Source organism: Montipora foliosa, chromosome 8 (assembly GCF_036669935.1).
Source record: "Montipora foliosa isolate CH-2021 chromosome 8, ASM3666993v2, whole genome shotgun sequence".
Lineage (NCBI taxonomy): Eukaryota > Metazoa > Cnidaria > Anthozoa > Scleractinia > Acroporidae > Montipora > Montipora foliosa.
The window spans coordinates 43314932-43327608 of NC_090876.1; the positions used below are offsets into that span (position 1 = coordinate 43314932).

A 12677-nucleotide genomic window follows, 5' to 3' on the forward strand; every position below is an offset into this window, starting at 1 on the left:
AGACGTTTTTGCCATATGCGAAAAAAATGGCTTATAGATTTAACTATTTATTTCTATACATGATTATTTCTCTCGATATGGAAATCCTCCACTTTTAAGGTGAGTTCGTACGGCTAGTCTTTGAGAAAAAGGCTCTATGAAATGTTTGACTTCCAGACACCCCTGCAGGAGCTCAGTCACTATATTTAGCATTTTTCCCTGGTTTGCATTTATTTGTTCGGTAAAATTACATTTTACATCAATTGCAGTGGCACTTCAGGAAAGACATCCCGATGCTTTAATTTCACAGATTTCAAAATCTTGATCTTTTTCTGGACTGACGAGTTCTGGAAAAGAGAACTCTGCCGTTTACGGTCTTCAACGGCACTGGTCAAAACGCGTGTCTCGCCCAATCCTTTACAGTAATTCCGCTGTGAGCCCAATCCATACTCCATGTGAAGTATCACGAGAAGATTCGGCCCCTAAGTATTGGCCGCGCATGATCAACACAGTGAGTTACGATTGATTGCAGCAGTCCATTTTCCCACACTCGTCAGCCCAGAAAACGCAAAAAGGGGACCTCTGCTAGCATGGAAGATTGCTCATCCAACGACGTCTAAAATTTACACTTTGTGTGATTTTCATCAAAATTATTTGGAACCAAGAAAGCTGATAAAATTAAGATTACAGAGATTTCTTCCTCTCAACCAAAAATTCATAGTCAACATTGAAATGACAAAAGATTTATGCGGAGAACTTTTTTTCGTGATGTTCTGTGAATCGCTTCTCTTTGCATGTCCTTTTACTGCAATGCTTATTTTCTTGGCTTTAAAATGATGTATTGCTTTCTCCACAACTTTGAATACTTTCTTGACCAAAAAAAATTTATATATATATATCTCTTTTAAGGGGTTGGCGGTTTATGTCCGGTTAATATTCCGGTTACTTTAAGGGAACAAAGAGGGCTGTTGGGTTCGAAGCAAGTTGTTCCTGAGTTATGTTGATTTTTTTGAGTGTTAGGCTATTGCTCTTACATGAACATACAAGCATCTTTCCTTCACTTCTTTTGTGTATGAAGATAAACAACTCTTGGTCATTATGAACTATTTGTGACCAAAGAAACGGAAAGACCATGCCATTATCATTGCACGAGCGGCCTTGCGGAGGCTGTAAGTATAAAAAAGAAAAAGAATTGCGGTCAGATTAAAGATCACAATTTACATCTCAACAAGAACTCTTTGTGGAGCAAGGATAGCAAACCCGCTTATGAGGGTGTTTAACCGAGTGTTTAGGACCGCTCTCCATTCAACATATTTCCGCTGTAATTTGTGCCAAATGTTACGGGTTGTTTTTGCAATAAGCCGTTCTCAAGCTACTGTGCGTTTTGTTATTAGGGAGCTTAAAGCACGAGACGTTTTGTCAAAAAGGACGGCGACTGTGATTTTACAAAGAAAATGACGTCACACGTCACAGACATCAAGTCACAAACCTCAAAGCTGGCTATTTGGCGTCTGTGGCGAAAAACAAAAACTCAAGAAGAAAAGTTCATCTTAGGTGCAATAACTCTGTTTTTGTTTTTATGCTGGACAATCAACTTTCTAATTCCTATTATTAAAGAAAGAAACTCTTCTTTGTCAAGGTCTGTTTATATTGTATGTGGCGACGCGAGGGATCTGAAGAGGAAATCGAAGCGCCCCAAAAACCCATCAAATCACTCAGGACAACGCAGAAAGTAGTAGGTGAGTGAACTTTATTTATCTGGCTGTCCATAAAATGAATTTTCGAAAAGAAACATCGCGATTTGAAGTTTTTATGGAACATTTTCTTCGATCAGTTGAATCGGCCGTTACAACCATCTCAAAATAACGTGAAGTCACGCGCTCTCGCATCCTTTGGGTTCTCTGCCTGTGGTTCTACTACCTAATGAAAAACCGCGCTGCAGACGGCGAGACTCATCTTGCCAAAAAACCTAGAGTAAGTCTGTTTTGGAAAATTTTTTTTTTCCTTGATATATCCTTTTGTACGTGCTTCTGTTTGTTTTCTATGGTCTTAAATTTTAATGCGCTGGCAACGCTAAGACAACGTTTCCAAAACGACCATGTTAAATTTTGAGAAAAATTAATGACCGTCAAATTTAATTTCTTTTTTGGAACCCTTCATTTTTATTTGTCATTTGCTTTCCTTTACGGAAATGTACCAAAATGGATTGGACAAATCAGCTAACACTGGCAGATCTGAACTTTGCTTTACATTCAGAATCATTTCAGGATTATCGATCGTAACTGGATTAAGAATTTCTAGGCGTGTTCTCTTCCAATAAAACAATAAGTTCATCCTCTGAAATCAATCTTTGATCGTAGCTCTAAAAAAGCATATCCCATATCTTTCTTAAAGAAGTTTTGATTCAGTATTAGAAAGCAGACAAAGAATCAAACCTGCTCTACAATTAAGTAGCGATGCCGTAAAATTACTGACGCGACATGCTTAATACAAACAAGTCAAGTCACAGACGCCGGTCTCGACCCAGTTTCACCTCAGCTGATTGGCGTCCGTGTTGACCAAAACGTGTCGTGCTTAAACTCCCTATTAGCGGAGCTCCGTGCGCCGAAGGCACGCGCGCGACGCACCATGGTTAAGAAAATATGGTAAGCTATCGATGCGCGAAATTGTGGTTTTAGCTACTGCGTCACCATACGACCGTCCGTCCATCCGTACGTCCACGTCTCCACGTATGCCAAATGTGACCAGTATCACGTGACCATATCGCTGGCTCAACTTTAGAGCTCGGAATAAAATGGCCGCCTCAGTGAATGGCTATTTGTGGTTCGTTTGTGCAAACATAATTGCTTCTTATAGAAAGTTCAAAATGATTTTTCACTGAAAAACCTCTGCTAAGGGATGGGCAAAAATATCAGAGAAACAATTTCAGGCAATTTTAGAACGGCAGCTGGAAAATAACAGGGGTATTGAGGTAAGTGATGAAGATAAACAATTGGCGTTCAAGCCATTATTTTGAGGTCATGTTTTTTTTTCAAGTCCACGAACTACTTTGTGGCCGTCTGTTTCGCGTCGAAAATCGCGTAAGATCGTGAAATTGACCTCAAAACTTTATATTTTGGACTTAAATTTGGTTTTAAAAAGTTTTGAATGATCTATTTGCATATTTTTTTTGCCCATCCAAGTCTGAAGCGTAATTTAGTACACCAAACACAGTCCCCTTTTTGTCGTCATGGACAAAATAATAATAAGTGTCGACACATATCATTAAAAAAAAAAAAAATTCTAGAAAGAATTCACGGATTTTTTTTTTTAGCCAAATTTGGTGGAAATATTAGTGAAATAAGTTTTAAAAACTTCTTTTCAACTTTTTGTATCAGAACAATATTTTTGCAAATTTTTGTACTTACGGTTATTACTCTGAAAAGTCCTTGGTTTTTATACTGATTTTTTCTTTTTTGCTAAAAAGCCTATTTTATAACATATATAATGAGATATTCTAAGCCACATTGCTTTAAACAATTAATTCCAGAAAAGTTAATTAGTTTCATAGGTTTTTGAGGAACCATGTTTTCAAATCGACGCAAATGAGATAAATAACCCGGGACCTGCGCTTTTAGGCTTGGCTAAATCTATATATTTTACCATGTGTGCACCAATTAAGGGAGATTCAATCAAGTTTGGTGTGATCTCGTGCCCTTTTTGGTCAAAGTACGGCGAAATTTTGATGTGCGACCGAACGGGTGAATGCCAAGCGTCCGAGGATGTAACAAGTGTTTAGCTTGAATTAACGTTTGGAAAGAGAACAAAGAATTTGGCGCCTTGTCCTCAAAGTCTTTAAAAAACTGAGGATATATTTGATGTTGCTTTTTAAAGATCTACTACAAAGAAAAGTATCTCAATAAAATAAGTGCGCAGGTTTTGCCTTCAGTTTTTTTAGTTGTCCTTTCCTTAACTAACAAGTTCTTTAACATGCAAAGAGAAAAGCCGCATTGGCGGATCTAGCAATATTTTGAGGGGGGTGAATTGCAAGAATCGAAGAATATACTATGACAAAATGTCAGATAGTTTTGGCTGCTATTTTGACTTTGTTTATGTTTTACATTAATTTTCACGTCAGGTAAACAGTATCTTTTCCAGCAGAAATAAAATTACCATCAAAAGCAGATAAATAGAAAAAAAAAAAAAAAAAAAAAAGAAAGAAACCCAAATGGGGGGTGACTAGCCACCCTATTAACCCCCTTCCACCCCCCCCCCCCCCCCTCCACCCCCACCGGTCTGAAACAAAAGTCTCCCTAACATATTATGGAAATTATGGCAACGTACGTTCACAAGAGGCTCCACACCATGCCTCTCAGTTCCTGCTTTTGAGCTTTCTTCCTTTCTAAACAGTTTCCTTATCAAACTGTTTGACTCACTTTCATGCTCACTCAAGTGTGTTCTAATGTCGTGATCCGGCTCGAAAGCGACGGTCTCAAATAGTTTATGCACGTTCCGTTCGTTTGTTCGTTCGTTCGTTCACTCGGTCTGAACTCAGGAAACAACTGTCTTTACTCACCTGGAAAATCACTTGTTCCGACTCACTGACAGTCAGAATATGACCTTTGTGGGATTGAATGCACGCTGGCCGTACGAATCGGCCATGCCAAGTCTCGTAGCTTCCGAGGTAAATAGAATGTTCTTGTGGGTTAAAAAAAGGAAAAGAATTATCATTTACCGCCAGTTTCGTGATCAGACTCAGTTAGGGAACAGAGAACAGTCAGGCAACAGGGATGGGATGGTGTTGCGATCATTCGCCTTTCAACAATGTGGCACGGGATCGGTTCCCAGACTTGGTGTCACATAAAAGGTTGATTTTAATTTGTTGGTTCTTGCGATGGCCCAGAATGGTCACAGTCCAGTTTTAATTTCTCACAGTCCAATTTTAATTTTATTCACAGTCCAGTTTTAATTTTGTGAGTCGTCACCAGTTCTCTCACACGTCACAGGTCACAAGTCATTGTTTTACCAATACAGAAAGTATCCCAAATGTTCATAAAAGCTAACCTTAGGCCTAAGGTTAGCTTTTAAAACTGGACTGTGAATGAAATTAAAACTGGACTGTGACCCTCCCCCTTCTCTACTCTGCTCTGATAGATTTTTCTTCTGGTACTCCAGTTTTCCCCTGTCCTCAAAAACCAACCTATGTTTAAATATAAATTGATTTGATTTGATTTTTTACAGTATACGGCAGCTCTAAAATACACTTGACTTCTCTTAGGACGTTGCAAACAATGGTTATGCAAAAGTTTTCGGGGGTAATAGAGGTGTATTATAGACCTTATTCATAAATGGCGGTCACATTTATAATTCTTTTGTCCACGTGCAAATTAGCCTACCAAGCCTCATTTTAGAGCAAGAATTCTTTTCAATTCCCTGTATGTTATCGAGGCTTGGTAGGCTAATTTGCACTTCCACAAAAGAATTATAAATTGACCGCCATTTATGAATAAGGTCCATGAGATTGTGCAAGTAGTGAATTGTTAATTTTCTATTTTCCCAAATCCCATAATACACCTTGTTTTGCATAGGCATTGTTTTCGATATTTCGCTTGGGATATCTTCATGTCCCACGAGAAATAGCCCGTATGCGTGATGACGTCTGACAAGCTGATTTCGCCGCCAAGCCTGGAATTCGAAAATCAAACTTGCAAATTTTAGCTGTAGCTGAATCCCAAAGTTACAAACTTGTAAAGAAAACCCACGTGCGAACAATATGGCATGTCCAGATGATGTGAATAATTTCCTACAAACGAAGCTCGGTGGTGATATTAAATTTTACTATTATTATTATTATTATTATTATTTTTATTATTATTATTATTATCATCATCATTATTATTATTATCATTATTATTACTTATTTATTTATTTCTTTTTTTGAATTTATATTCATTATTATTATTATTATTATTATTATTATTATTATTTTACTTTTTTATTTTTGTGTCGTGTTGTACCTCATTGGACGGGCTTGAGGACTGCCGAAACGAACAATACAACGAACAAAAATAACAGTGGATTTAGCACAGAAAACAATAGGAACTACGACAATTTACAGCCAATGAAATATAGTGTTAACAAGAGGTAAGACCCTACTCGAATTTTTGAGCATATGCCATCATCACGAAAAAGGCCTATTGGAAACAATGACTATGCAAAGTTTTGTGGGTAAAAAAGATGTACTTTGGGATTCGATAAAGTAGTGAATAATAACATACTCACTCAATGAGTAATCTCTGCTTATTGACCATTTTCACATTTTCCATTATACATTTTTTTGGCCCACCAGATTTTACTCTGAGGAACCATTGTTTTCTAATGCTCTTCTCAATATGCATTGTCCCAAGATCATGGCCATTTGAAAACAATGGTTTATGCAAAATTTGGGGGACAAACAAAGAGTATTATGGGAAATGTGAAAATGGTCAATTAACTTTTGAATCAACACAGGAAATATGGAGAAAACATGATAATTAATGAGGTTTGAGGAAACTCCATGAATCAGGTTCCTTACTTGTGACAGTGGTATCCACGCCATTGCCATCGCAAGTTGCGTTGCAGGTATTATTTTCGCTGTTAGAATCGCATTTAATTTGTATCAACGTGTTGGCCTTTGCCTTTGTCTGATGACATTGTGTTCTTTTGTAGGACGAAAGTTCATAAGACGTTGGTCGGAGGACTGCAGGACTGACTGCTGGATAACCCAATGATACCGTGACAATCTAAATATGCAATAGAGATGATAATCAATTAATTAATACTTAATTTCACTTAACTAATCAATCAGCTCCCTTCTTCCTTCCTTCATTCATTCATTCATTCATTCATTCGTGCTTTCATTTATTCACAAGGAGACAAATGTTATACTAGAATTAAAAAGTTATTATGAATTTCTTGTTTCTCTCTTCGGCGCTTCGCTCGTTGACCCGCTTATTGTTTTCCAGAGCAGTTTGATTAAAAAAATGGACTGTGAGTCAGCTGGGAGAGCTTTTCTGTCCTCTTTAACGATATCTACATAATGCGGATGAATAGTAAAACAAAGTTAAAACTTACCTAGCATACATATTACAATTTACAAATGCAGGCTCATCCTTTGCGACCAGATTCACTTAATTCTCATACAAATTGGATTAAAATTTCACAATTCGTTCAGACTGACGTAAGTCCTGCAGTGAGTGGATCACTTCATAAACAAAGATCTAATTGAATGTCAAAATTGTGCATTGACCCAAAATTCAAAGTTAACAGTCCAAAAAAAGTTATAGGAGGACATACTAAATGAGGTTCAGGAGCGGATTTCTCAACCACTTGGCTCTTCACCAAGTCTAATAACCTTTCTACAAGATGCCTTGTGTGGGACGACAGGACTCTCACGCACCAAATAAAATTAGCTCGCTTCAGCATGAAAAAGGAGTTTTAAGGGAGGAAAATGAAGTGTGCTGCGGCTATTAGTACTGTTGATTTACTGGTGTTAATGGTACTTACTGCATAATACAATATAAAATCCATCTGGGCGTAATTATCGTTTGAATCGCAGTGCAGTGATTACTTTGAAAGATCAAGTGCATTATATTTGGCTTCAGGAAAAAAAGGTCTTTATTTATACAAAAACGATACAATTGGAAACTCTAGTTGAGCTGCAAAATGTAATGATTCAAGAATTTATCTTGCCCAAACTCGGATCAAAATATTTTTCAGATGACTAAGGCCTCCGCCATGATTAAGTGATTTGAAAATTGTAAACGCAGATGATACCCCTGCATGAGTTCTTCCTTGTTCCAAACTCAGACTTCCTTTATGCTTATTTCATTTTCTTCCTGAGAGAGTAAGTGAGTGACAGGCCTGAACGGACTCCTCGTGTGGTTTTGGCGGTCGCGCCGCATGATAGCCTTACAGTTAGATTTTTGATCTAACAAGCGTATCCTTTAGAGATTTACCTCTTTTGTACGATATTATCGGAGATTTCAAATAAATCGTTTTGAGCAAAGGCTGATTTTGTATGAGACTCCATTGTTCCAGCAGTGTCTGTTTGAGGTTGCTCACTGCTGGGTGGTACGTAGTTACAAAAGGCAAAAACCTCTCATTAGCCTTTTTCTTTTGTGTTAAGGCCGATGGTCTAGCAGCAAAGTTAACCCCTGAAAGAGACCTTTCTATGACTGTTTCAGGATAGCCGCGTGTCCTCAGGCGTTGTTTGAATTTCTCAAGGCTCTCCTCAAATGTTGTTTTTGAAGAGTTATTTCTAAGCAGTCTTATTGTTTCGCCTTTAATGAAACCATTTTTAACGCCGGATGGATGGCATAAGTTGAACTGTGTATATTGAAAGGTTTGAGTAGGTTTGTAGTGAGTTTCGATGTCCAAAATGGGTTCATTTTTTAATCTTTCTCCTTTGAACACCACTGTGTCGAGGAAGGTAATCTCGTTCTCTGATATTTCGACCATGAATTTGATGATAGGGTGGAATTTGTTAGCTTGTTCAATAAATTGATCCAGGTCTCTTTTATCACTGTCCCAGAGGGAGAAGATATCATCAATATATCGTCTCCATTCTTTTGGCTTTATTTCAATGTTGCATTGTTAAATCGTTCGGTCTTAAATTTTCGAAAGTGACGCAGTACCAGTTTGCCCATAAATTTACCATGTGTTTCTGCAAACGTCTCCTCGCGTTAACAATACAAGAGACGTGTTGCAAGGACAAGTTTCAGGGTCACGTCTCCCTTAACGTCGAGGCTTGTCGAAAAAGCCAGTCGAAATTAATACGACATATGACGGAAGGACAGCATGTATTTTTTAACATGTATGTGACAATTTGCAATCGAATATCCATCCTATAGACCCGGGTCGTCACCGTTCAACGGAAAAGGAAGTCTTGACTTTCAAGGAATATTTGAATCAGCCGTCATCGACAAAGAACGCTCGAGACTTAGTAATTCAAGCCCAATTATGCTTTACTGAGTTTAATGCCTGTGACAATTTGCAATCGAATATCCTCGATCTGATTCACAAGACCCTGGTCGTCACCGTTCAATGGAATGGGAGGTCTTGAAGTTCAAGGAATATTTGAGTTAGCCGTCATCGAAAAGTGAAGAATGCTCGAGACTTCAAGCCAAATTATGCTTTATTGAGTTCAATGCCCTCTTGGTAGAAATTTAATACAGACTTCCACTTATTTCTTTTCAAACATTCCTGCAGAAACACATTTATTCATTGATATCCGAAATCCTATGAAACCCTGAACCAGAGGGATCCAACTTACTTTTTTTTTATTTTCGACTCCATGTTCCTCACGAAGTTTGGTCAATATTTCGTTTGAAGAAGTTGGTAAAGTGCTTCAAAAGATGTTGTTAAGGGATCTTCAAGATGAATATTTTTAAAACAAACATTATGATGAAAAGAATGAATCATAATGTCATTTAATTTCGAGCAATTTCCCGTTTCTTATCAGCAGTGTGCAGGCAGTGTTTCCCTGGCCAATCAGGAGATCGAACGTGTTTAGCGCTGTACTGACAACCTTTTGACGTTTAATGAAAAAAAAAAATCAGTCTTAAATTTGCTTTATATAACAGGGGTTCATAACCCAGCAGTTTACGGTGTTATCCATTTTTCGAATGGCTCTTGCTAGATTTTGCGGAAATAAAGAAACGTACCGGCATTGCGTTCCATGCACTGATTTGGCATTTAGCACGAGCGTGACTTCCAATTAAAGAAGAGCGTTGCGGTCATCATGCCATCGTCGCCATGTTGGATGAGGCACAGAACTCTGTTCTTATAATCCTTTCTCATGTCTCGATGCAACGGTTGCAAACACCGAATACATAAAAGTGTATAAAAAAGCCTGATATGTCCAAGAAGTGTTAGGTTTAATTTTTAATAGATTTTTAAATGTATAAAATACAACAAATGAAGTCAGGTATTTAAGCAGGTGCGTCAGCTAGCGGTGAATTCTATACTGAAAACACTATACGAAGCACACATTCCTTGAAACTGAGGCAAAAGGTTTTGAGATAGACAACTGGGAATAACGTAAATATTTTACACAGTCTACCATCATTGGAGGGAAACAAAAAATTCAATGCAGTCCTACTTGTTCGCATGATTTGTCATCCTACAGACGAAAAATGATATTAATTAAAATTGAGAAAATCTGTCCTGGTTGCCAGTTACAGCATTTTAAAATGAAAGTATGGAAAGTTACAGGTATTAACAAATAGCTTTTTTTTTCCAATCCGTGAAGTTAATTTTAACACTTTTTCTCTACTTCATATAAATGGCTCATTATCAACTTAAAAACTCTGACTTTCTTATCTCAGATTTTCAGAAGACGTGTGTTCAGTTAAAATACACGCACGCTTGTCAACGCTAACTAGTATCGTAAGATCATTAATTAAACATGAAGAAATAAATTAATGGGGTCAATTCTAGGATTCTATAATGATCAATTAATATGTTATCGTCGGGCATTGATTTCTTCCTGATTTTCGTAATTTTTAATTACTGGGTGCGCACATTCCCCAGTGATCTGGCGAGAAATGTTATGGTTGACGGCAAAAGTCAATTAAATATGATATTTCTTGCCTTCAATCTCAGTGTGAGATTCTCAGCGTGCAAAAATCAGACAATCTGCGGTATAAGCAAAAACAAAAAAATAGACCTAGTTGCACTTTAATTAAAATTGGGGAGGTTGAGGTAGTTTTTTACGCTTTGGGCCGCCATGCATGTTTCTCAAGGGAAAGTTCCCTGGAAATTAGTCATTTCATAGAGCCTTTTTCTCAAAGACTAGCCGTACGAACCCACCTTAAAAGTTCAGGATTTTGTTATTGAGAAAAATAATCATGTATAGAAATAAATAGTTAAATATGTTAGACACTTTCATTTGCATGAGAAGTATCCGTGAGTCACCACTGACGAGTCTCCTATATCTCCAAGGTAGAGCATCCGAAGGTTGAAGGTTCGACTCCTGCAAAGGAGCGCTCGAAATTTTTACGAATATCCTATAGAATCACCATTTAGATTTTAAATAAATCTTCAGAAAGAAAACTACCGGAGTATATTTTCCTTCTATTTTTTTAATCCCATCTTGAGGCTTTGTTTTGAACGAGAGTATAAAGCAAAAACAACGAACGAACACTGGCATTCAGAGAGACGGTCTGCTGACTGAATTGGCCAATCACAGAGTGCTAGTATGAAACATCGAGTGAAAAGTTTATTGAGGATGTGTCAGTCATAAACGTCTACTAAAAGGGGCAAATGGAGAAAAAGTGTTTTCATAAATATCAGGCTTAATTAAGAAGTGTATCGAACTAAACTTCTAGACTCTATGCTAATCCTATCTTTCCTCCGGATGAAACTCAGTTGTTAGCAGACACAAATTGGACGTAGAAAGTAAAGTATTCGGAAAACCTCGGCCTTTTAGGGGGGATCTACTTTCTATCAGGAACTCATTTAAGAAAAGCTATATTTTTCCTCCGATGCCATAACATTGCCATGAAGCAGTACGTTGCATAAAGGAACTTTATTTAAGTGTCTAGTCGTTCTAGCGTTGGAGCGCTAATTGGGGGACACTACATGTAAACTGAAATGAACAATGAGAATAAATCATGACGTCAAATTGTAACACATTTTTCCCCTTTCCCGCATTGCTCAGTGAAGATTATTCGAGTTTAATTAAAGAAGGTTTAGGTGCTCCTTTTTCACGCATTCTAAGAACTTTTTAATATGACTTTGCATCGAAAGATTGAAAGATTGAATGCATCGAAAGATTCTTTTCGTGCGCAAGGGACGAGATCATCGATTTGAAAATTTGCGAACTCAGGGTCTTTCAAAAAATATATTAGAGAGCTTAATTAAGCAAGCGCGACGATAGCGACAAGAGCAACATAAAACAATTCAGTTCAATTAATTAGCAAAAGCAACAGCTCTGCACTCTCCGCACGTCTCACGTTTTGCCGTTCCGCGTCTTGACAACGGCTTGAAATGCCGGACTAAATTTGAGGTTGTATTGAGGACTGTGCACTTTACGATAAATTCTCAATTTTCAGTCCAAACATTCACACCGTTCATAAAAAAAATTACAAAATAACAATTCTAATATTAATCCTGTAACATTTCTTGAAAATAAGGATTATACGTTGAATTCTCAGGGATTTTAATTCACAGGCACTCAACTTGGAAACAACAATTTGATTTCATTGCTGATGGTGTTTAAAAAAATTGATGGTTTAATTTTGATAGGTAAAACGAGAGTACCACCAAACACGTACCCTTCTTCAAATTTATCGATCGCTAATACTTCCGTGTACGCAATATGGTATAGTTGCTTAGGGCAACGGCTCTCGGTGTGATTTAAGAAAAAATAACAAGCCTCCGTCCTATCTTTTTTTGTGATGACAGATTCCACGCCCTTCCATTTTTTGTCTCCTCTAATATTTCAGTTTTCCAGTCAATATGCTCTACTTTGAAAGAGTATCCAGTGATTATGCATGATATCTCTAATGATTTTGTGATGAAGAAAATTCAGAAACAAAACAAATTTCATTCCTCCGCTCAGCTGTGGGTAACTTTTACGTCACCGAAGCGCCACTTAAGTTACTGTTAAAGTATCTTGCTAACTTTGGAACTCGATTATGAACTCTCTACATCCTGAATGTCGTTCACTTACAAAA

At 37.4% G+C, this 12677-nt stretch overlaps 1 long non-coding RNA gene across 1 annotated transcript; it reads right to left on the reverse strand.

Moving 5' to 3' along the window:
• Window positions 1–619: 619 nt before the first annotated feature.
• On the reverse strand, window positions 620–6682 carry LOC137968989 (uncharacterized). Its single transcript, XR_011116645.1, has 3 exons — window positions 6533–6682; window positions 4535–4656; window positions 620–1146 (listed from the first exon to the last, which is right to left on the reverse strand). It is a non-coding gene; the product is annotated as an uncharacterized lncRNA (long non-coding RNA).
• Window positions 6683–12677: the final 5995 nt, after the last annotated feature.